Below are 23,043 nucleotides of genomic sequence, written 5' to 3'. Positions count from 1 at the left end.
AAAACTTACTTTTCAGTAGGTTTCTTATTAAGACAAAATGTTACCCATATCCAAATCCTCAACAATGTTTAATGTGGTAAAAGCAGTTAATGAAACTGTCACTTTAATCTCCTAAGTAAAAGGGAAGCAGGAAACAAGGAAAGGCTCCATTTGCCTCTATCCCCCTATCTTCCAAACAAAGACGCTTCCTGGATCCTCTAGGATCCCAAATCTCACCCTTTGGCATTTTCTCTCTCTGAGCTGAAGACCCTGTTTCCATCTGTGTAGTGGGTATCCTCACACATGGTCGCTTCAGTTTCCATATGCCCAAAGTGAAACTCACAACTGCAGCACGAAACCTTTTCCAGCCCATCCTGGTATCAGTGTCATCCACACTTTCAGTCTTCCTCGATGTTTCCTTCACCCTCATCCTCCACCTTCAATCCACTTTCTGCCTCTTAGAAAGCTTTCCAGTTAATCCTTTCTCCAGGAGCCCCACTCTCTTTGCCTTTCTTCTTTTGTCTTTTCTGATCCAACAGAAGGTAGACAGCTTCCTGTTGCTGTTTTTGACATTCCTCTACCCTCTATCCATCCACTACCTTACTGAGAGATGTTTCTAAAATGAAAAGCAGTCCTCACACTCTCCTAGTGACAGTCCTTCAACGACTTGCCTTCTCCGACTGAATACAATGCAATCTGCTCAGCATGCTAGACAAGGCACTGCACAAAGTAGTTGTAACCTACCACTCTAGCCCACCTCTCACCAGGCTCCACTCCTTGGACTCCAGCCTCTCAAAAGACCCTGTGAGACACACACACACCATTTCTTCTACCATCTAGTATCTGCCACGCCCGACCTTGTCTTACTGGCAAACATACAAATATCTTTCAAACATACAAATATCTTTTAATACTTCCCTCTCACCAGCCTGCAAAGCAGATCCTAACTCCTGCCCCTTCATAGTGTTGTTATTCCCATCTCTGTGTTTCCCTCGCAATTAATATCTTCCTTTATTAGTATGCTTTTTAAGTTCTCCTCAGGATGGAGTTTCTCAAGATTGTAGATATTCTCTTTTCGCCTCCATTTCTGCTCTATACAGCCCTACACAATGGCAGGTACATAGTGGGTGCCCATTCATGTCTATTCAGTGACTGAAAATTAAACGAATGAATGAAATCCAAATAGATTTTAAGGCTTTGATTTTAGAAACTGCTATGTTAAACATAAGGAAAGCCACAAAAATATGCCAACTCTTGTATTCTCCAAAAAAATCACGGAATATCTTGAGTGGAAAGAGTGAGTTATTAGGTAATTCTTTGTGTGGGTCCATTTGTGTCTGTGAACATAAAGACGTCCACTTTGGTGTATTGTGCCACTGAATTGAATGTCATCAGATAAAATTTAAAGCCCCATTCCACAATGAAAGGAAATTGGTGGTTCTGAAGTTGATTGGAGTAGAACGTAAAGTAAGTTATCATTTGTTTCTTTGGCTTAAAATTTCCCAAAATAACTCAAAGCTGTATTTCCATGACCATTGTCTTATGCTGGTAGAGCATCACCCCGAGAGGAAAATCTGCCCCCGTGTTAGCAAAAGCTTGAAATTCATTAGGCCAGGCGCTGAGAGGCGGACGCGTGTGCTGCTCTGCCCAGCAGAGGGCGCACAGCTCCCAATACCGTGCAACGCCGGCCAACAAAGCGGGCTGGCGGGACTGGGTGAGGTTGTTCAACAAACCCAAGCCTTTGAATCCAGGTCAGCGTGCTGACCTCCTGTTCTAGCCTGCTCCTTGGCATTCTGTTCTGTTCTTCCCACTCACAATGAGGTGTTAGTGAGCCTCCAGCTCTCAGGCAAACCAGTTTGGGAGCAAATAGGGAGAGGGCAAAGGTTAGGCTCTTCACTCAGGAGTGTGATGATTTCTTGGAAAAGGAAGCTTTAACTCACTCCTACTTGGCCTTACAGCGACAGAAAGCACCCTAAACTGGCTGTAGCCTACATTCTAATTCTTTCCTTCTGTAAGTGAATAAAGGACGATCAAGGTAGGGGTTTTCAATAGGCCCCTGTCCCCAAACTGAATGAAAATGACCTCCTACTCTAATTTGGTTTAGATATTTTAGGCATCGGAAGTGTAACGCTAAGATCACTACTCTATTAAAAGGCTCAATGGCATAAAGTCCTTCACCTAAGTACATTACTAATACTTAATGAGCTTGTAGAATAGGAGAGAAAATATGACATCCTCTCGCATTCTAAAAGCAGATGCTTCTGTTGATAAATGTAGGAAGAAGGGCCAGTGATCTAGAAAGAAAAAATTAAACATATAAAATAAAACAAGCAGAGTCATGTAACATTCAAGGAAACCTATAAGTTCCCACGCTTTTTCTGAGAAAAACAAGGGACCATCATAGGCCTTGCAGGGAGATTGCTTGTCTGCTCTGTTAATCATTAAACCTGTTAAAAGGGAGGAGATAGCAAAGGCCTCGGGCGAACACTCAGAAAGATGTCACAAAATAGTTTTTTTCTTCCTTCCAAATATGCCTCAAGCACAGAAATGAGAAGCCTGCCCGGAATTTTACCCCCACATTAAGGAACCTCCCCCACTCCTATGCAAAGATCTAGAAGCAGGAGGGAACATGGTTACTGAAAAATGGTGGCCACCTCAGGATGGGCTAAAGAACAAAATGGGGACCAGGGATAATGAAAGATGAAGGTTGGTGTAACTCACTGTAAATAGCGCTAAGGGTATGATCTATATCAAACTCATGAGAAGCCACTGAGGAATTTTAAACAGGGGAATGACATGAGCAGATTTGCATGTTGGGTAGATCATTCTAGAAATAGAAAATAGTGGGGCAAGCTTATGCATATCAAACATGAAATGTCAAATTAAATTTCATGCTTACTAATTATGATAGGGCATGGCAAGATCATTAACTTATTTTTGAAAAGCAGGACATACCAAATAAGAAGGGGAATTTTTCTCATTTCTAGTCCACTTGACTTACACCCTAAACCCAGGGCCTCATGCCTTGAACAATGCTAAGGGCTACTATTCATGCAGACCACAAGGCCGAAAACCATCTAAATCCAGAATAAAATCTCAAGTGATTTGAGATTTTATCACTACTATCTTACTTTCCAATCATAAAAGTATTATTCATTATACAGGAACTTAATTACACAAAAAAACTTATGGAACAGCTACTATATTTAATCCATTGTACTAGACTCTTTTGGGAACTCTGAGATCAATAAAATGTAATCTTTGTCTTTAGAAATTCAGAGACTACTTCAAATCAAGTAGAGGAAATCACTTGTTTTTTATTTGGTTTATAGGTAACCTTGGGCACACAAGAATACTAATGAAAGCACTTTTGTTATCATTATGCATTTGTAATACATATTCCTATGTATCTAAACCTTTTTAGTCTCTAATGTCCAGTTATGCAAGCGTAAATATAGAGTCTGAACTTAGGAAAATCAAATTTAAATCAACGTATTTTCTATACTCTTAGGTTGCATTTCCTTGAAAAATAGAGGTTAGATATTCTTAAAAACACATCAGCACCAACTAGAGAATAACCATAAAAAACAATAGGATGAAGAATATATTTAATTCATCCTAGAATTTAAGTTCCCTAGAAGTTCACATGAGAGTTCTGCTCCCTTCAGTCCTATTTATGCTCAAAATTACCATGCCAGTTCATTGCTCCAACATCCCATCAGTATTGCAGTTCTGAAAAGCAGCCACCCGAGACTGTTTGGGAAATTTCTACCATTTCTAGAAGCAAGTGGGAATACCCTAAGAGTGTCATCCTGTTGGAGAATGCTGCCACTACTATGAATAAGGTCTAGGATGGGATTGCTAATCCCATGAAAGGGAGAGATAGTATACCTAGAAATGATTAGAATGGATGACAAAAAGAACAGAAGATCCCAGAAGGGAAGGAAACAGTTCTAGTAGGTTTTCATGAGGACACTATGACTTCCTACTGTTGCAGGCCGAAAGAGTGAGAGTCGTGATCAACTCCATATACCACTGGAGGCTATCTGAGTAAACAGCAAACTGTTCTTATGAAAGCAGGATGTTGGCGAACTGACAAATTGAGTCTACCATCCAGAAAGAATGCTGAGGGCAGTCACGACCCAGGCACAAGTATTTCTTGTGATTAGACACATCTGAAGCCTGTTAGCAATAATGTGAACCTGTGATCAATCAAGCAGCTGACCAATCGTTAACTCCTCCTCCCTGCTCTTTCTACCCAATAAATAGGAAGGGCTGTAGAGGCTCAGGGTTGCTGCCTTTGCTCACTAGAAGCAGGGAACCCTCTTTTTCCCCCCAGATCCGTTCTTTGAAACAGTTTCTTTTGTTTTAAGTTTTCATTTCTGCGTTCCTACCCCATCGTTCAGTCCCGTAGTAACTGTGGCAAAGTGCAGCATCCAACTGCCTCTGTAACTCAGATTTGGGGGTTGGTTGGTTGGTTGGTTTTTCCCATGGCTTAAGTATATAACCATGGTTTGAGGGCTGACCTATAATCTGATCCTACATTAGCAGACACAATTGAGAGAGGAAAGAAATCTATTTCACGCAGCAGAGTTGGGCTGAAGTTACTTAAAGTGAAACCATGTTTAAAATTCTAAGTATTGTTATATGAAGAGGTCTCCATGGTAAAAATTGAAAGAGTATGTCTATAAAAGGCCAAAGAAACTATTTCTAAATGAAAATGTTGAGTGCTTTGAAATGAGAACTTTCAGGCAAAGGGCAATCCTGGATTTTTAGATACACTTTGAATTTGGCCATTTGAAGGGTTAGATCTTATTTGAAGGGTTAGATCTTAGAAAAACGGTGTCCAATCTTTTGGCTTCCCTGGGCCACATTTGAAGAAGTATCTTGGGTCACACATAAAATATACTAACAATAACGATAGCTGATGAGCAAAAACAAACAAACAAATAAAGAAAAAAACCCTCACGTTTTAAGAAAGTTTACAAATTTGTGTTGGGCCGCATTCAGAGCCCTCTAGGCTGCATACAGTCTGCAGGCCACAGGTTGGACAAGCTTGTCTTAGAGGCTTAGGCTCTCTCCTACAGAACTGCTGTTGTCAAATACTAGAAGACGAAGCATAAGGTTCCTGTGACACTCCACATCATGGAATTTCATGGTAATGAACCACAGCATAAATAAAGCCAGGGTACTTTGTGGTTCATGTAAGTATTTCCACATCAGACTCAAAACCTTCAGAAAATGTTTCTAAGCAGTATTATTTTATCACTCAGAAATCCATTACATGAGTACCTCCAAGATTTGTGGCTAGGACATATGTTCTTGATGGTTACAGCCCACAGGGAAACCTGGTGTCTGCAGATCCCAGATCGCTCCCTTCGCCAATCAAATGAGCTAAGAGCTTCAGGTCAACACAAAACAAAAGGTAAACTAGAATAACAAGAAGTTTTTAGACTGTACACCCTGATGTCAAACTCTACAGATTTCCACCTTATGCAATTACTGCCTTGGAAGCTATTCCTAAGACATCCAAATAGCAAATACTAAACTATTCGCTACTAATACATCTGGTCATTCAAAGGGTACACAGATAAAATGAAGAAATTCTGTTTGTATACTACCATCAGCAGTTTTGAATTTCATATAAATATGGGACTTAAAAAATATTCCCTTCTCCTCTTTCTTTCTAGAACTGGCTTCAGATTTATAGTATTCCATTTATGTTGCTATATTAGAATGACAGTAGTACATTTCATGTTTCGACTACAAAATATTGGAACATAGTGTGGAGTATGAGTACCTTAAAAAGTACTTAACTGCCCCCCTCCCCCATATCAAAGTAAAGATAGCTTAAAAACAAAACAAAATTGTCTCTAACTAGACAATTCTGAGCATCATCCTCATGCCACAGACATATCTACTCCCTTTATGTGAAATGAATGCTTATTCATTTGAATCCAATCCACAAGGCTTATTAGGAAGAAAGAAAGAAAGAAAGAAAGAAAGAAAGAAAGAAAGAAAGAAAGAAAGAAAGAAAGAAAGAAAGAAAGAAAGAAAGAAAGAAAGAAAAAAAACCCTCTACCTTGATTCTTCAGAAATTCTGAATTTGTATGTCCACTTGACCAAGAAAAAAAGAAAAGTGATTTACTCTGGTTTTCATGATTTCTACTTCCTAAAGGTATTTGGGGCTTGAATTTCCAAATCAATTAGGAAGTTAAGTACCAAGCCTCCATGTCTCTCATCAAAGAAAAACGAACAGAACTTGTTACGATTGTATCCCCCAAACTGATTTGAAAGCCCTGGAGATTACCCAGATGCACAGAGGTTCTCTAATAAACCCTGCAACATTAACAAAATGAATACCTTAGATGACATTCTACAATCCATGTGTTATCAGTCAGCCCTGGTAACCCATTCATCTAGCCACAATGATGCCTGGAATTTGGGTGAAAGTGTTTTCAGCACAACTTTGTTGGTTGGGCTAATGGGACACTTGCATGAAGTCACTTTCTTAGATGCACAGAAATCCAGCTTGAGTCTACACTGGGATTCACACACACATAAAAAATGGGTGAACAGGAACTCTGGCTTTTATTCTTATGTTGTTGGAAATTCTTGCTCTTATTTGTTTGTTTGGTGGAAGGTTCCTGAAAAAAGAATAATGAAATGGTTTTGCAGACACATCCAGGAAGAGGCTGTAACTGGCAGAACAGACTGCTTTCAACTTCAGGTATGGGTTGTATGTTCTTTCTGTGTTCCAGTCTCATAGAAAGAACTGCTGACAGGCACAAGAAATGTTGCTTCAGAGCCCAACAGACAAAATATAACTGCAAAGAGGAAGAGAAGCAATCTCCTCACATGTGACCTGGTGCAGCCTCCTCACAATGAGAAATGCAGGGATCCCGGCACCCTATGGGCACTTTGGAAGAGCTTCCAGAGTGCACGGTGCCGGGTCTTTGGACGCTCACACCAGTATCCATATAGCACTCCCACTCAGGCGCTACCCCTACCTGACTTGCTGGGATTTGGAGTCCAGTAAGGGGAGCTAGAGTGAGGAAAATAAGAAAGGACTGCTTGAAAGTATAGCTAGAGGCCTGGAGTTACACCAGTGAGCAGAAAGTGATATTACGGTTTATTATGTATTATCCACAAGCTGGTAAGCCTGGGGAAACTTAGCTTAGAAATCAAAAGCAATTGGGTTTTAAGTTTGTTTCTAGAAGGAGTAAGAGAGAATATTAAAGAAATTCAGACGGGTAATTTGGAGGAAGAGAATGAAAACTTGTAATCACTAAGGTGACTTATATTACCCAGAATCATGCTCATACAGGAAATCTTATAAAATGAATCCATTCTTCAGAGGACTGAAAGGCATTCCAAGGGACCAGCTTTGGTGCTGAAGTTAATATGACCCTCAAAGCAAAAGCAAGTAAACCACTGCAATTTGGTGTAAAAAGCATGGCTATCATCTACCCTCCCACACTTCATTTCCTCAATTTTAAATAAAAACATTCCTTACCCTTCAATTTACAGCCAACAATCTAATTTCGTAATTAATAAGAATACACACGCTACCCACAAACTTCTGAGAAACCCTCTCCCAACCCTATGGTATCCTCTGACAAGGATAATATTGGGTAGCAAGCAAATCTCAAGCACCAGCTTCTGAGGCTTCCCTTAAAAAAGTGTCGGTTTCAACCTCCCTCTCTCATCTGACCACAAAACAGACCTGCTTCCTGTGGCATCGGAAGTTGGCAGCAGCAATGAGACAGTATTTCATTTAGAAGGAAGTGGAGAGGAAGGTAGGCCCCGTTTAGGTTCCCCTTAAAATTCCAACTCTCCAGTCACCATTAAGTTTAGAATTGTGGACAGAAAAGAAGATGGTCTTGGAGATGAGAGAAATGCTCTTATTAAGAATCATTATCCCCTTGTCAGTATTTTGAAGGTCTAATATTCTCTCTCTCTCAAATGTCAACCCTCTCCATTCTGAGAGTCATGTATCACACATGTGTGGTTTGAAAATTTGCACACTACCTACACAGATCCTGTGTTTGGGATGGTAACTGTCATTCCCTGGTCAAAGGTACCATCTTCTGTCACCTTCTTGACCACCTGGTTTTCTGAAATAATATCCTACAGGTATGGCTCACATCCCATGCATCCAAATGGATGTCCGTCCCATCAACAGATGTTGATGTCCCATCAAACAGATGTTTGACCCCTGCATGCTCGTTCCCACTCTGGATTTCATGTCTACGTGAACAGTCCCTCTTCTTGCAGTGACTTTCTCTAGTTCTCTGCTAGGAAAAAGAAATTCATATACATGAATGCCCAAAACAATTATCACCTCTATGAATCCTCCCTCCACTCACCTTTCTAAAGAGCATCTGCCTCTATAGTAATGACCTGGCGTGCTGACATACATGAATTAATTGTTTATGTGTCCAGCTCCCTGAACAAGGTTCAAGACGTTGATTTCGTCCTTTTGGTAGTGAAGATAATTAGAATCTCTTGGCTGAATCATCACTCTAACTACAGTCTACTGGCAAAGAGGGGCCCACCATGGTCCAGAACTCAAGAGAAAGGCCTGGTTCCAGTATATTGAGTGCTGTGGTCCAGTTACCCTTTTGCACTGTTGCGCTTTAAGCAACAGCTAAGGGTGTGAATTTAAACAGCTGATATCTTGGCATGTGGCACTACCTATGCAGAAATCTGGACTTGCAAGGATATTATCACTCCAGTAGATGAGAATTCACTTGTTGTGAGAAACCATGGGTACACTATTTGACGGAGATGAAGAAAAGGCAGTAGCATGCTAGTAAGACTTTTCAGTCTTTTCCTGACCTTTTTGGGTAAAATAATACACTGGATTTTTTTGGGGGGTGGGGGAGAAACTAATAGAGGAGTCAGATGATATCTGAAGGGCTCAAAGATTAGCTGGAAAAATAAAAAAATAGTACCTATATTTGTCAGAATAGGCTGAATTATGTTACAGGAACAGCAACCCCAAATCTCAGTGGCTTAAAACAACAAAGGTTCATTTCTCTTCCATGCTACATTTCAACTGTGGGTCAATAGTGGACTCTGTTCCTTTTAATCATTGAGGAACCCAGGCTGACAAAGAAGTCACTGTATCAAGCATTTACCAGTCCACCATGCCAAGGAGATTGAGAGCTCTTCCGGGTCTCAGGCAGGATACGGAATGCTCTGGCCTGGAAATGACATACAACCCTCTGTCTGTGGCACCACGGCCAGACCTAGTCTTCATTCCACCCTACTATAAGAAAGCCAGGAAGTGAATCCTGCCACATTGCCACCAGTCAGAAAGCTGGAAATATTTGGTAAACAGCACTGACGACTACATGACCTTATTTGTGCTTCAAGCTTGTAAAGTAGATCACACTTGTTACAATAAATTGAATTATATTTTACTGAAACAGGTTTTCCTGTTAATTTAGTTTAAATGAATCAAATGCATATTGCTCATAGATGTAGATGTTTCCATGTCCAGTCTGAAAGATTCTAGGAAAAAAAACTTATCTGAACCTGAAGTTGTACAACAATTGCACAGTTCTATCTCCAAGATGTTTTGCTAAGGAAGCTAAGCCAGAACAATTCCTTGTTTGACAAATAATTTGGGAAACATTAACCTACCTATTAACAATCTGATTTTTATAGGTTAAGGATTTTCTTTTGGAGAAACAGAATCTGATGGAAAACAGAGATTCATTAGAATAACAAAAATATGTAAGATCTAGTTTCTATCTTCTTACCTACTCGCTGTATAACTTTGAATCCCTGTGCTTCAATATTTCTACCCAGAAATAGACAACATTATTTCATTCAGTTATCAAATAGTCATTGTGCATCCACTGGATGCAGCCACTAGGTTGCATTGGTAATACAGCGATTAAGGGGAAAGATGCACGATACTTGATCTCACGGATCTTCTAATCTGCTTGCTACTAGTTATAAAAACCATTTGATTCTAAATAATAGAATGTGTTAATACAGGAATAAATATCCATAGTATAAAAATTACCAAGACTGTCACTAATCTGTTCAATGCACCAGTATAAGAGTCTTTAAAAGGAGGTAATAGGGAAGACAAGTGACAGGAAGGCAATGAATACAAGAGGGAAATGTAAACTTTAACACCTCATATATTAGCTGAAAGAAGGTCTGAAAGAAGATCTCCATCCGTCCGCATCTACCAGAACCCCAGTGTTCAATGAAACACAAGTCCAAGTTTCCAAAGATATGTAAAAGCCAAACCTGTCAAATAGTGTGTGGCCCATTCATGGAGAGGAAGTCATATTTTCTTGGATAGCTGATAGGGCCTTAAGTTCTCCTTTGATTTCCTAGGTATTCAACTTGAAACAATTTGTGCGTATTTAAAGAATCCCATTTCCTAAATGAAAAATTTACATTGCAGCAGCAATATTCAATGTTACCAAAGTGATCTCTATACATTTAGAAAAGCGGTGGTAGAATTTTATCTGTGACTGTCTGGTCCTTTTAATATCAGTAGTACCAATATGATTTCCAAGGACATGATGTACTCCCAGTGCCTATTGTAATTTTATTTTTTAGCTATTTTTATTGGAATGAGTGAATAAACTATTAAAACACAAAGAATCCTTTTATAACTACAAAGGAAATGTGCAAAAAGCAATGGAAAGGATAAGAAATGATTTCTAAATTGAACAGTTTGTTTTATTATTAACAATAACAATAAAGTAAGTCACACAGCTCATAAGTCCTCCCAGATGAGACATCTGTGGGATTCTCTAGTTTGAAAAGAAACTTAGCTTATAAACATGTCAGCCATGTCCCAAATAAAATGAGGATTTCGAACTACATGGAAATGAAACTATTTGTTCTTCAACATGTCCAAGATTCAGTGTTATTTTAAGATGCTTTTCCTTCCAATTAAATAGGACATGTTTTCCATCAGCTGCAGAGGGAAAAGGTACAAGTAATTTTGGTGAATATAAATTGCTTAAGCTACTAAACTTCAGATCATAGGCTATCAACCACTGATATGAAATCTAAATCCACCCCAGCTCACAGTGTAAAGAGTCCATGTTAGGTTTGAACCTTATTAGCAAAGATCATCTCCATATTCTGGTTACCACATTTGACCTTTAATGAGTTGGGACAGCTAAATGATTTTGAAGATGGGAGTGGTGTAACTAGTTATAACTGTAACTAGTTCCTAAAAATTTATCGTACTCTTTTTTTGGGGGGGCATGAAAAAGAAAAGAAAAAAGAAAGGAGAGAGGTGTAGTTAGTAGCCATTGAGATACACAACATAAAGGGAGTTAGTGAAAGCTTCTCTTTTTCCACGCCCTTGTCCCAGAAACAATGTGAGGACTTGTCCTCTGCCTCTAAGGTGATACCAGTTTTATCAGTGACAACATGTCAATTAAATGCTCCCAACTTTGTACACAATGCTTTTCAATGTTCACTGACTCAACTCGATTCTCTTCTCTGTTCATGACAATAATGAATCATGATAAATTACAACAAAAATTAAAGAAGCACAATACATTTCCTGAAGCCTCCACAAATGGGAAAGAGGGAATGGAAAGAATGTGGCCTTCACTGTCATACAAATCCATCACTAAAGAGCATTATGACCTCGGTCAAATTACTTCACTTTTGCCGACGGAGTGGGGGGAATTTTCATCAACTATAACATGGAGGACAATAGTTTTTCAGAGTTGTGGCAGATAGTATAAAGATAATATATTTTGAAGCACCTAGCACATGGTAAGCTTTAAATTTTTTGATTTCTTACTTAGAATATTATACAGAGAATTTTATTTTTTCTGATGTCTTAGGCAACCTCTTTTTTCATATTCAGGGCCAATGGCTACCCTAAAGTAAAATGATTCATTGAAGACAGAAAAAATGAGACCTTGCCAATAAACTACTCCTAAACTATTAAAGAAATGATGCTAGGCCGGGCGGGGTGGCTCAAGCCTGTAATCCCAGCACTTTGGGAGGCCGAGACGGGTGGATCACGAGGTCAGGAGATCGAGACCATCCTGGCGAACATGGTGAAACCCCGTCTCTACTAAAAAAATACAAAAAACTAGCCGGGTGAGGTGGCGGGCACCTGTAGTCCCAGCTACTCGGGAGGCTGAGGCAGGAGAATGGCGTGAACTTGGGAGGCGGAGCTTGCAGTGAGCTGAGATCCGGCCACCGCACTCCAGCCTGGGTGACAGAGTGAGACTCCATCTCAAAAAAATAATAATAAATAAAAATAAAAATAAAGAAATGATGCTTTGAGGATCCCATCTTCATTCTAAACTTAGCAGAGTGGCTTGAAGGGCTGTTGAGGTGAGCAGGGAAGCCGAGCGGATGGGGCTTTGAGTTTCTCTCCCTACTTTAACCAAAGCAGCCGTACTGTGTTCTGTTTTACATTTTGACCATGCATAAATGTGGGATTTGGAAAATTCACCAATGATGTCCTACTTTTTTACTGTCTTGTTGGTGCCACACAGGACCTGACTAAAATCCTGTGAAGAGAGGAGAGGTGTCCCCAGTTGTTCTCACTGTGAATAATCCTGGAAGTTCATGACAAGAGATTCTCAGGTAAATCTGGGGCCATAGTTTGAGTCAGACTCTCCATTTTATAGAGGAGAAAACTGAGGCATGGGGAGGTTAATTAACTTGCCCAAGTGAGCTAATTAAATCATTTGAGAGCATGTTGAAATGGGCAAATTCCTAGCAACTTGGCAAGTGGAGGTTCCTGTCATAATAATTGGGTACAAAAAGGAAGGGTGATCACATTTCATAATTATGGTAGAGGTGACTTGGGTAGAACAGATAATATATTGGGATGGTACATCATATTTTATCTGGAAAATCATAGTGAGATGTTGTTGTTGTTGTTTGTGGGACAGAGTCTCACTTAGTCTGTCATCCAGGCTGGAGTGCAGTGACACAATCTCAGCTCACTGTAACCTCCACCTCCCAGGCTCAAGCGATTCTCCTGCCTCAGCCTCCCAAGCAGCTGGGATTACAGGAGTGTACCACCGCATCGGCTAATTTTTGTATTTTTAGTAGAGATGGGTTTCGCCATGTTGACTAGGCTATTCTCAAATTCCTGACCTCAAGTGATCCGCCTTCCTCAGCCTCCCAAAGTTTTGGGTTACAGGCGTGAGTCACCATGCCTGGCCCATACTGAGATATTTCAACTCAAAAATCTTTTTTGACACTGTTTATTACCATTTTATTAGAGTGTTCTCAAACTTTCTTATTTATGAAACACTCAGGCCACTCTTGAAGGCAACAATTGTGCATTGTCCTTTGCCAATGCCCATTTTCTAATTGCCAACAATATCCATTTACTTCCCCTAAAAACACCAACCAAGGATAATATGGTCTGACCATACCTACCTCTCTGGCACCGGTTGCTGGGCATGTGGGAAGGTGTGGGTTTGGGGAGGCAATGGACAGAAATTATTAATCCAGTGGAAAAGGGAGAGGGGTTCCCACTAGAATCCCATGGACTCTAGGCCAAGGACAGAGCTGGGTGTTCAGCTCCTCCCCTGCTCTGGATTCCAAGGCCAAGTCAGATTCTGTGACTCTGAACTCTTAAGTTCTACTGGCCTCCACCTTCTTACCTGGCCATATCCTTCATAATCGTTGACTTCTTCCCCTTTGTGTCCTACCAGCTGCTCAGAATCTGACCCAAAGCTATGCTTTTCTCCTAGGCCCTAGTCTGGTTGGATCATCTGGCACTTATTTGTGCCCGTAATTCTAAGCAGGATATTTCACTTAGTTCTTTAGAGAGCCTTTTGATGCAAAGTGACATAATGTAAAAATCACTATTTATCACTGATAAATCTGTACAACTGATGTCCCTGACCTCCGGGGACCATACCCAAGACCTAGAGATGAGAAACAGCAATGGGATGAAGATCTCTCTTTACCTCCTTGATCACAGGGAAACAAAACAAAACATAGAATTGCTACTACCCCTTTTTTTGTTTTGGTACACAACAAAATATCTCAGTCAAAACCATATTCAAAATATTGCCTGGCTCAGGGTAAGCACCTCCTCAGCAAAACCCAAATACAGAATCTAAAAACAAATCAGAAAGCCCCTGGCACTACTTTACTTCTAAGTTTACTACACATTCTCCAAATATCACACAGTCCTCCATTCCATATGCATGTCCCTAGATTAGCAATCTTGCAATTTATAGGATATGAAGTTTCCAACCTCCTTTATTCACCTTCATCATTCCTCTAGCTCTTCCCTGCATGCTCTCTACCCACAATCCCTCTGCTCAGGGCGTGCAGACCCAGACAGTCAACCAGAGAGGATGTAAGTCTCTTCCAGACAACCAACCAGTGCTCTTAGGATGCCTCATCTTGTGGTCTGCAAATCCAGGAGCAGCAGTCACCATTATTTTATTTGAATCTCTGCCACAAAGTAATAAGAGAGACAATGGGACCTGATTCCTATCCTATGGGCCCTCAGTTGGCAATAGATAAACTGGACAGCCCATAATTATGGTGATTAGCAATTCACAAGGGTGAAAGTGATCTTAAAGAAAATCTAAACCAACATTTCAACTAATGTTTAAACCTGTTGTTTAATATTACCAAAGATTTGTCTTCTAATGTAAATTTGACACTTCCTACAGTAAAAACTTGTGTCTTTTTGCAAAGTTTTTCTGAATTTTGTGCAAAGAAATACAGACACACCTTAGAGATATTACAAGCTTGGCTCAGACCACTGCAAAAAAGCAAATATCACAATAAACAAGTATTGTAATAAAGTGAATATCAAAATAAAACAAGTCGTATGAATTTTGTGGTTTCCAGTGCATATAAGTTATGTTTATACTATACTGAAAGTTAAGTGTGCAACAGCATTACGTCTAAAAAATATATCTTAATTTAAAAATATTTTATTGCTAAAAAATGCTAACAATCATCTGTTCCTTCAGTACATCATAACCTTTTTACTAGTGGAGGGTCTTGTCTTGATGTTGATGGCTGCTGATTGATCAAAGTGGTGGCTGCTGAAAATTGGAGTGGCTGTGGCAATTTCATCAAATAGAACAATGAACTTTACTGCATTGATTAACTCTTCCTTTCACAAAAGATTTCTCTATAGCATGCGATGCTCTTTGATAGCATTTTACCCACAGTAGAATTTTCAAAATTGGAGTGAATTCCCTCAAATTTTGTCACTTCTCTATTAATTAAATTTATAAAATATTTTAAATCCTTTGTTGTCAATTCAACAATGTTCACAGGATCTGATGTTCACCAGGAGTAGATTCCATCTCAATAAATTGCTTTTTTGGCTCATCTATAAGAAGCAACTTCTCATGCATTCACATTTGATCATAAGATTGCAGAAATTCAGTGACATCTTTAGGCTCCACTTCATATTTTAATCCTCTGTTATTTCCACCACATCTGCAGTTACTTCCTCTGCTGAGGTCTTGAGCCCCCTCAAAGTCATCTGTGAATGCTAGAATCAAATTATTCCAAACCCTTATTAATGTTGGTATTTCAGCCTCCTTCTGTGAATCACAAATGTCCTTAATGGCATATAGACTGGTGAATCCTCTCCAGAAAGTTTTTAATTACTTTTTCCCAGATCCATCAGAGGAATCACTATCTATGGGAGGTACATCCTTATGAAATGTATAAAAAGAATTGTCGGGGGGCACACCCAAGATGGCTGAATAAGAACAGCTCCAGCCTCCAACTCCCAGCGTGAGTGACACAGAAGATGGGTGATTTCTGCATTTTCAACTGAGGCACCGGGTTCATCTTACTGGGGTGTGTCGGACAGTTGGCGCTGTTCCGCAGGTGCAGCCCTGCCAGCGAGAGCTGAAGCAGGGCGAGGCATCACCTCACCTGGGAAGTGCAAGGGGGAAGGGAATTCCTTTTCCTAGCCAAAGGGAATTGAAACACACAACACCTGGAAAATCGGGTAACTCCCACCCTAATACTGTGCTTTACAAAGGGTCTTAGCAAATGGCACACCAGGAGATTACATCCCACACCTGGCCCGGAGGGTCCCACGCCCATGGAGCCTCCCTCATTGCTAGCACAGCAGTCTGCGAGCTAACGGCAAGACAGCAGCAACGCTGGGGGAGGGTCGCCCACAATTGCTGAGGCTTAAGTAGGTAAACAAAGCTGCTGGGAAGCTTGAATTGGGTGGAGCCCACCACAGTTCAAGGAGGCCGGCCTGCCTCTGTAGACTCCTCCTCTGGGGACAGGGCATAGCTAAACAAAAAGCAGCAGAAACCTCGGCAGAGGTAATTGCCCCTGTCTGACAGCTTTGAAGAGAGCAGTGGATCTTTCAGCATGGAGGTTGAGATCTGAGAACGGACAGACTGCCTGCTCAAGTGGGTCCCTGACCCCTGAGTAGCCTAACTGGGAGACATCCCCCACTAGGTGCAGACAGACCACTCACACCTCACACGGTGGGGTACACCCCTGAGATGAAGCTTCTAGAGCAAGTATCAGACAGCAACACTCACTGTTTGGCAATACTCTATCTTCTGCAGCCTCTGCTGCTGATACCCAGGCAAACAGGGTCTGGAGTGGACCTCAAGCAAACTCCAACAGACCTACAGCTGAGGGTCCTGACTGTTAGAAGGAAAACTAACAAACAGAAAGTACATGCACACCAAAAGCCCATCAGTACATCACCATCATCAAAGACCAAAGGCAGATAAAACCACAAAGATGGGGAAAAAGCAGTGCAGAAAAGCTGAAAATTCAAAAAATCAGAGCGCATCTCCCCTTCCAAAGGAATGCAGCTCATCGCCAGCAATGAAGCAAAGCTGGACAGAGAATGACTTTGACGAGTTGAGAGAAGAAGGCTTCAGTCGATCAAACTTCTCAGAGCTAAAGGAGGAACTATGAAACCAGCGCAAAGAAATTAAAAACCTTGAAAAAAGAATGGATGAATGGATAACTAGAAAAATCAATGCAGAGAAGACCTTAAAAGAACTGACAGAGATGAAAACCATAACACGAGAAATACATAAAAATTGAACAAGCTTCAGTAACCGACTCGATCAACTGGAAGAAAGAGTATCAGCAACTGAAGATCAAATGAATGAAATGAAGTAAAAAGAGAAGTGTAGAGACAAAAGAGTAAAAAGAAATGAACAAAGCCTCCAAGAAATATGAGATTATGTGGAAAGAACAAATCTACGTCTGATGGGTGTGCCTGAAAGTGATGGGGAATATAGAACCAAGTTGGAAAACACTCTGGAGGATATCAGCCAGGATAACTTCCCCAACCTAGTAAGGCAGGCCAACATTCAAATTCAGGAAATATAGAGAACGCCACAAAGATACTCCTTGAGCAGAGCAACTCCAAGACACATAATTGTCAGATTCAACAAAGTTGAAATGAAGGAAAAAATCTTAAGGGCAGCCAGAGAGAAAGGTCGGGTTATCCACAAAGGGAAGCCCATCAGACTAAGAGCAGATCTCTCGGCAGAAACTCTCCAAGTCAGAAGAGAGTGGGGTCCAATATTCAACATTCTTAAAGAAAAGAATTTTGAACCCAGAATTTCATATCCAGCCAAACTAAGTTTCATAAGTGAAGGAGAAATAAAATCCTTTACAAACAAGCAAATGCTTAGAGATTTTGTCACCACCAGGCCTGCCCTACAAGAGATCTTGAAGGAAGCACTAAACATGGAAAGGAACAACAGGTACCAGCTATTGCAAAAACACGTCAAAATGTAAAGTCCATCGATGCTAGGGTGAAACTGCATCAACTAGCGAGCAAAATAACCAGATAATATCATAATGACAGGATCAAGTTCACCCATAATAATATTAACCTTAAATGTAAATGGACTAAATGGTCCAATTAAATGACACAGACTGGCAAACTGGATAAAGAGTCAAGACCCATCAGTTTGCTATATTCAGGAGACCCATCTCACATGCAGAGACACACATGGGTTCAAAATAAAGGGATGGAGGAAGATCTTCCGCACAAATGGAAAACAAAAAAAGCAGGCGTTGCAATCCTAGTCTCTGATAAAACAGACTTTAAACCATCAAAGATCAAAAGAGACAAAGAAGGCCATTACATAATGGTAAAGGGATCAGTTCATCAGGAAGAGCTAATTATCCCAAATATATATGCACCCAATACAGGAGCACCCAGATTCATAAAGCAAGTCCTTAGAGACTTACAAAGAGACTTAGACTCCCATACAATAATAATGGGAGACTTTAACATCCCACTGTCAACTTTAGACAGATCAACGAGACAGAAAGTTAACAAGGATATCCAGGAATTGAACTCAACTCTGCTCCAAGTGGATGTAATAGACATCTACAGAACTCTCCACCCCAAATCAACAATATATACATTCTTCTCAGCACCACATCACACTTATTCCAAAATAGACCACATAGTTGGAAGTAAAGCACTCCTCAGCAAATGTAAAAGAACAGAAATTATAACAAACTGTCTCTCAGACCACAGTGCAGTCAAACTAGAACTCAGGACTAAGAAACTCAATCGAAACCACTCAACTATATGGAAACTGAACAACCTGCTCCTGAATGACTACTGGGTACATAACAAAATGAAGTCAGAAATAAAGATGTTCTTTGAAACCAATGAGAACAAAGATACAACATACCAGAATCTCTGGGACACATTTAAAGTGGTGTGCAGAGGGAAATTTATAGAACTAAATGCCCACAAGAGAAAGCAGGAACGATCTAAAATTGACACCCTAACATGACAATTAAAAGAACTAGAGAAGCAAGAGCAAACACATTCAAAAGTTAGCTGAAGGCAAGAAAAAACTAAGATCAGAGCAGAACTGAAGGAGATAGAGACACAAAACACCATCCAAAAAAATCAATGAATCCAGGAGTTGGTTTTTTGAAAAGATCAACAAAATTGATAGACTGCTAGCAAGACTAATAAAGAAGGAAAGAGAGAAAAATCAAATACACGCAATAAAAAATGATAAAGGGGATATCACCACCGATCCCACAGAAAAACAAACTACCATCAGAGAATACTATAAAAAATTCTACGCAAATAAACTAGAAAACCTAAAAGAAATGGATAATTTCCTGAACACGTACACTCTCACAAGACTAAACCAGGAAGAAGTTGAATCCCTGAATAGACCAATAGCAGGCTCTGAAATTGAGGCAATAATTAATAGCCTACCAACCAAAAAAAGTCCAGGGCCAGACGGATTCACAGCCGAATTCTACCAGAGGTACAAGGAGGAGTTGGTACCATTCCTTCTGAAAATATTCCAATCAATAGAAAAAAAGGGAATCCTCCCTAACTCATTTTACGAGGCCAACATCATCCTGATACCAAAGCCTGACAGAGATACAACAAAAAAAGAGAATTTTAGACCAATGTCCCTGATGAACATCGATGTAAAAATCCTCAATAAAATACTGGCAAACCGAATCCAGAGCACATCAAAAAGCTTATCCACCATGATCAAGTGGGCTTCATCCCTGGGATGCAAGGCTGCTTCAACATATGCAAATCAATAAACGTAATCCAGCATATAAACAGAACCAAAGACAAAAACCACATGATTATCTCAATAGATGCAGAAAAGGCCTTTGACAAAATTCAAGAGCGCTTCATGCTAAAAACTCTCAATGAATTTGGTATTGATGGAACGTATCTCAAAATAATAAGAGCTATTTATGACAAACCCATAGCCAATATCATACTGAATGGGCAAAAACTGGAAGCATTCCCTTTGAAAACTGGCACAAGACAGGGATGCCCTCTCTCACCACTCCTATTCAACATAGTGTTGGAAGTTCTGGCTAGGGCAATGAGGCAAGAGAAAAAATGAAGGGTATTCAGTTAGGAAAAGAAGAAGTCAAATTGTCCCTGTTTGCAGATGACATGATTGTATATTTAGAAAACCCCATCGTCTCAGCCCAAAATCTCCTTAAGCTGATAAGCAACTTCAGCAAAATCTCTGGATACAAAATCAATGTGCATAAATCACAAGCATTCTTATACACCAGTAACAGACAAACAGAGAGCCAAATCATGAATGAACAGACAAACAGAGAGCCAAATCATGAATGAATGTGAATCTCATTCACAATAGCTTCAAAGAGAATAAAATACTTAGGAATCCAACTTACAAGGGATGTAAAGGACCTCTTCAAGGAGAACCACAAATCACTGCTCAGTGAAATAAAAGAGGACACAAACAAATGGAAGAACATACCATGCTCATGGATAGGAAGAATCAATATTGTGAAAATGGCCATACTGCCCAAGGTAATTTACAGATTCAATGCCATCCCCATTAAGCTACCAATGACTTTCTTCACAGAATTGGAAAAAACTGCTTTGAAGTTCATATGGAATCAAAAAAGACCCCACATTGCCAAGACAATCCTAAGCCAAAAGAACAAAGCTGGAGGCATCACGATACTGACTTGAAACTATACTACAAGGCGACAGTAACCAAAACAGCATGGTACTGGTACCAAAACAGAGATATAGACCAATGGAACAGAACAGAGCCCTCGGAAATAATACCACACATCTACAGCCATCTGATCTTTGACAAACCTGAGAGAAACAAGAAATGGGGAAAGGATTCCCTATTTAATAAATGGTGCTGGGAAAATTGGCTAGCCATAAGTAGAAAGCTGAAACTGGATCCTTTCCTTACTCCTTATATGAAAATTAATTCAAGATGGATTAGAGAATTAAAGTTAGACCTGAAACCATAAAAACCCTAGAAGAAAGCCTAGGTAATACATTCAGGACATAGGCATGGGCAAGGACTTCATGTCTAAAACACCAAAAGCAACAGCAACAAAAGCCAAAATTGACAAATGGGATCTAATTAAACTAAAGAGCTTCTGCACAGCAAAAGAAACTACCATCAGAGTGAACAGGCAACCCACAGAATGGGAGAAAACTTCTGCAATCTACTCATCTGACAAAGGGCTAATATCCAGAACCTATAATGAACTCAATCAAATTTACAAGAAAAAAACAAACAACCTCATCAAAAAGTGGGCAAAGGATATGAACAGACATTTCTCAAAAGAAGACCTTCATACAGCCAACAGACACATGAAAAAATGCTCATCATCACTTGCCATCAGAGAAATGCAAATCAAAACCACAATGAGATACCATCTCACACCAGTTAGAATGGCAATCATTAAAAAATCAGGAAACAACAGGTGCTGGAGAGGATGTGGAGAAATAGGAACACTTTTACACTGTTGGTGGGACTGTAAACTAGTTCAACCATTGTGGAAAACAGTGTGGGGATTTCTCAAGGATCTAGAACTAGAAATACCATTTGACCCAGCCATCCCATTACTGGGGATACACCCAAAGGATTATAAGTCATGCTGCTATAAAGACACATGCACACTTATGTTTATTGCGGCACTATTCACAACAGCAAAGACTTGGAATCAACCCAAATGTCCATCAGTGACAGACTGGATTAAGAAAATGTGGCACATATACACCATGGAATACTATGCATCCATAAAAATGATGAGTCCGTGTCCTTTGTAGGGACATGGATGCAGCTGGAAAACATCATTCTCAGCAAACTATTGCAAGAACAGAAAACCAAATACCGCATGTTCTCACTCATAGGAGGGAACTGAACAATGAGATCACTTGGACACAGGAAGGGGATCATCACACACCAGGTCCTATTGTGGGGAGGGGCGGGGGAAGGGATAGTATTAGGAGATATACCTAATGTAAATGACGAGTTAATGGGTGCAGCACACCAACATGGCACATATATACATATGTAACAAAACTGCACGTTGTGCACATGTACCCTAGAACTTAAAGTATAACAACAACAAAAAAAGAAGAAATGTATAAAAATTGCTCCTTGATCCATGGGCTGCACAATGGATGCTGTGTTAGTCGGGATGAAAGCAATATTAATTTCCCTACACATCTCCATCAGCGCTCTTGGGTAATGGGGTACATTGTCAATGAGAAATCATATTTTTAAAGAATTTTTTTTTTTCTGAGCACTAGGTCTCAACAGTGGTCTTAAAATATTCAGTAAACCATGCTATAAACAGATGCAGTGTCATCCAGGCTTTGTTTTTCCATGTATGGAGCACAGGCAGAGTAGATTTGACATAATTCCTAAGGGCCCTAAGATTTTTAGAATGGTCAAGGAGCATTGGCTCCACCTTACAGTAACCAGCTACATTAGCCCCTTACAAGGGAGTCAGCCTGTCCTTTGAGCTTTGAAGCCAGGAACTGACTTCTCTCTAGCTTTGACAATCCAGATGGTATCTTCTTCCAATAGAAGGCTACTTTGAATACATTAACAATCTGCTGTTTAGTGTAGCTACCTTCATAAATTATCTTAGCTAGATCTTCTGGATAACTTGCTGCAGCTTCTACATCAGCACTTGCTACTTCATTTTGCACTTTTATGTTATCAAGATGGCTTCTTTCCTTTACTTCCTTCCTTTACATTCACAATTTGGCTGTTTGGCATAAGAGGCCTCGGTTTTAGCCCATACTGCCTTTCTACATGCTTTGTTCCCCAAGCTTAATCATTTCGAGCTTTTGATTTAAAGTGAAAAATGTATGGCTCTTCCTTTTACATGAATACTTCAAGGCCAATGTAGGGTTATTAATTAACCAAAAATTAATATTATTGTCTTTCAGGAAAGAGGAAGGCCCAATGAGAGGGAGAGTGATGGGGAACAGCTGATCAATAGAGCTGTCAGAACACAGATTTATTAAGTTCAGCGTCTTCTAGGAGTGCAGTTCATGGCACCTCAGAACAATTACTACAATAACATCAAACATTACTAAACAAAAATCACCATAACAGATATACTAATGATGAAAAAGTTTGAAATATCGGGATAATTACCAAAATGTGACACAGAGACACAAAGTGAGCATATGTTCAAAAATTGGCACCAGTAGATTTGCTCAACACAGGGCTGCCACAAAACTTCAATGTGTTAAAAAGGCAATATCTGCACACTGTAATTAAGTGAAGTACAATGAAATGA

General features: G+C 40.0%; 1 protein-coding gene across 2 annotated transcripts in view; it reads right to left on the bottom strand.

The window, feature by feature from the left end:
• SUGCT (succinyl-CoA:glutarate-CoA transferase) overlaps window positions 1–23,043 on the bottom strand; it is a 737,208-nt gene that overhangs the window by 267,476 nt on the left and 446,689 nt on the right. The gene's annotated exons all lie outside the window — the stretch shown is intronic.

The sequence above is a fragment of the Rhinopithecus roxellana genome, chromosome 6, assembly GCF_007565055.1.
Source record: "Rhinopithecus roxellana isolate Shanxi Qingling chromosome 6, ASM756505v1, whole genome shotgun sequence".
NCBI lineage: Eukaryota > Metazoa > Chordata > Mammalia > Primates > Cercopithecidae > Rhinopithecus > Rhinopithecus roxellana.
The sequence above is the reverse complement of the archived record's forward strand: the minus strand, read 5'-3'. Positions and strand labels throughout refer to the sequence as shown.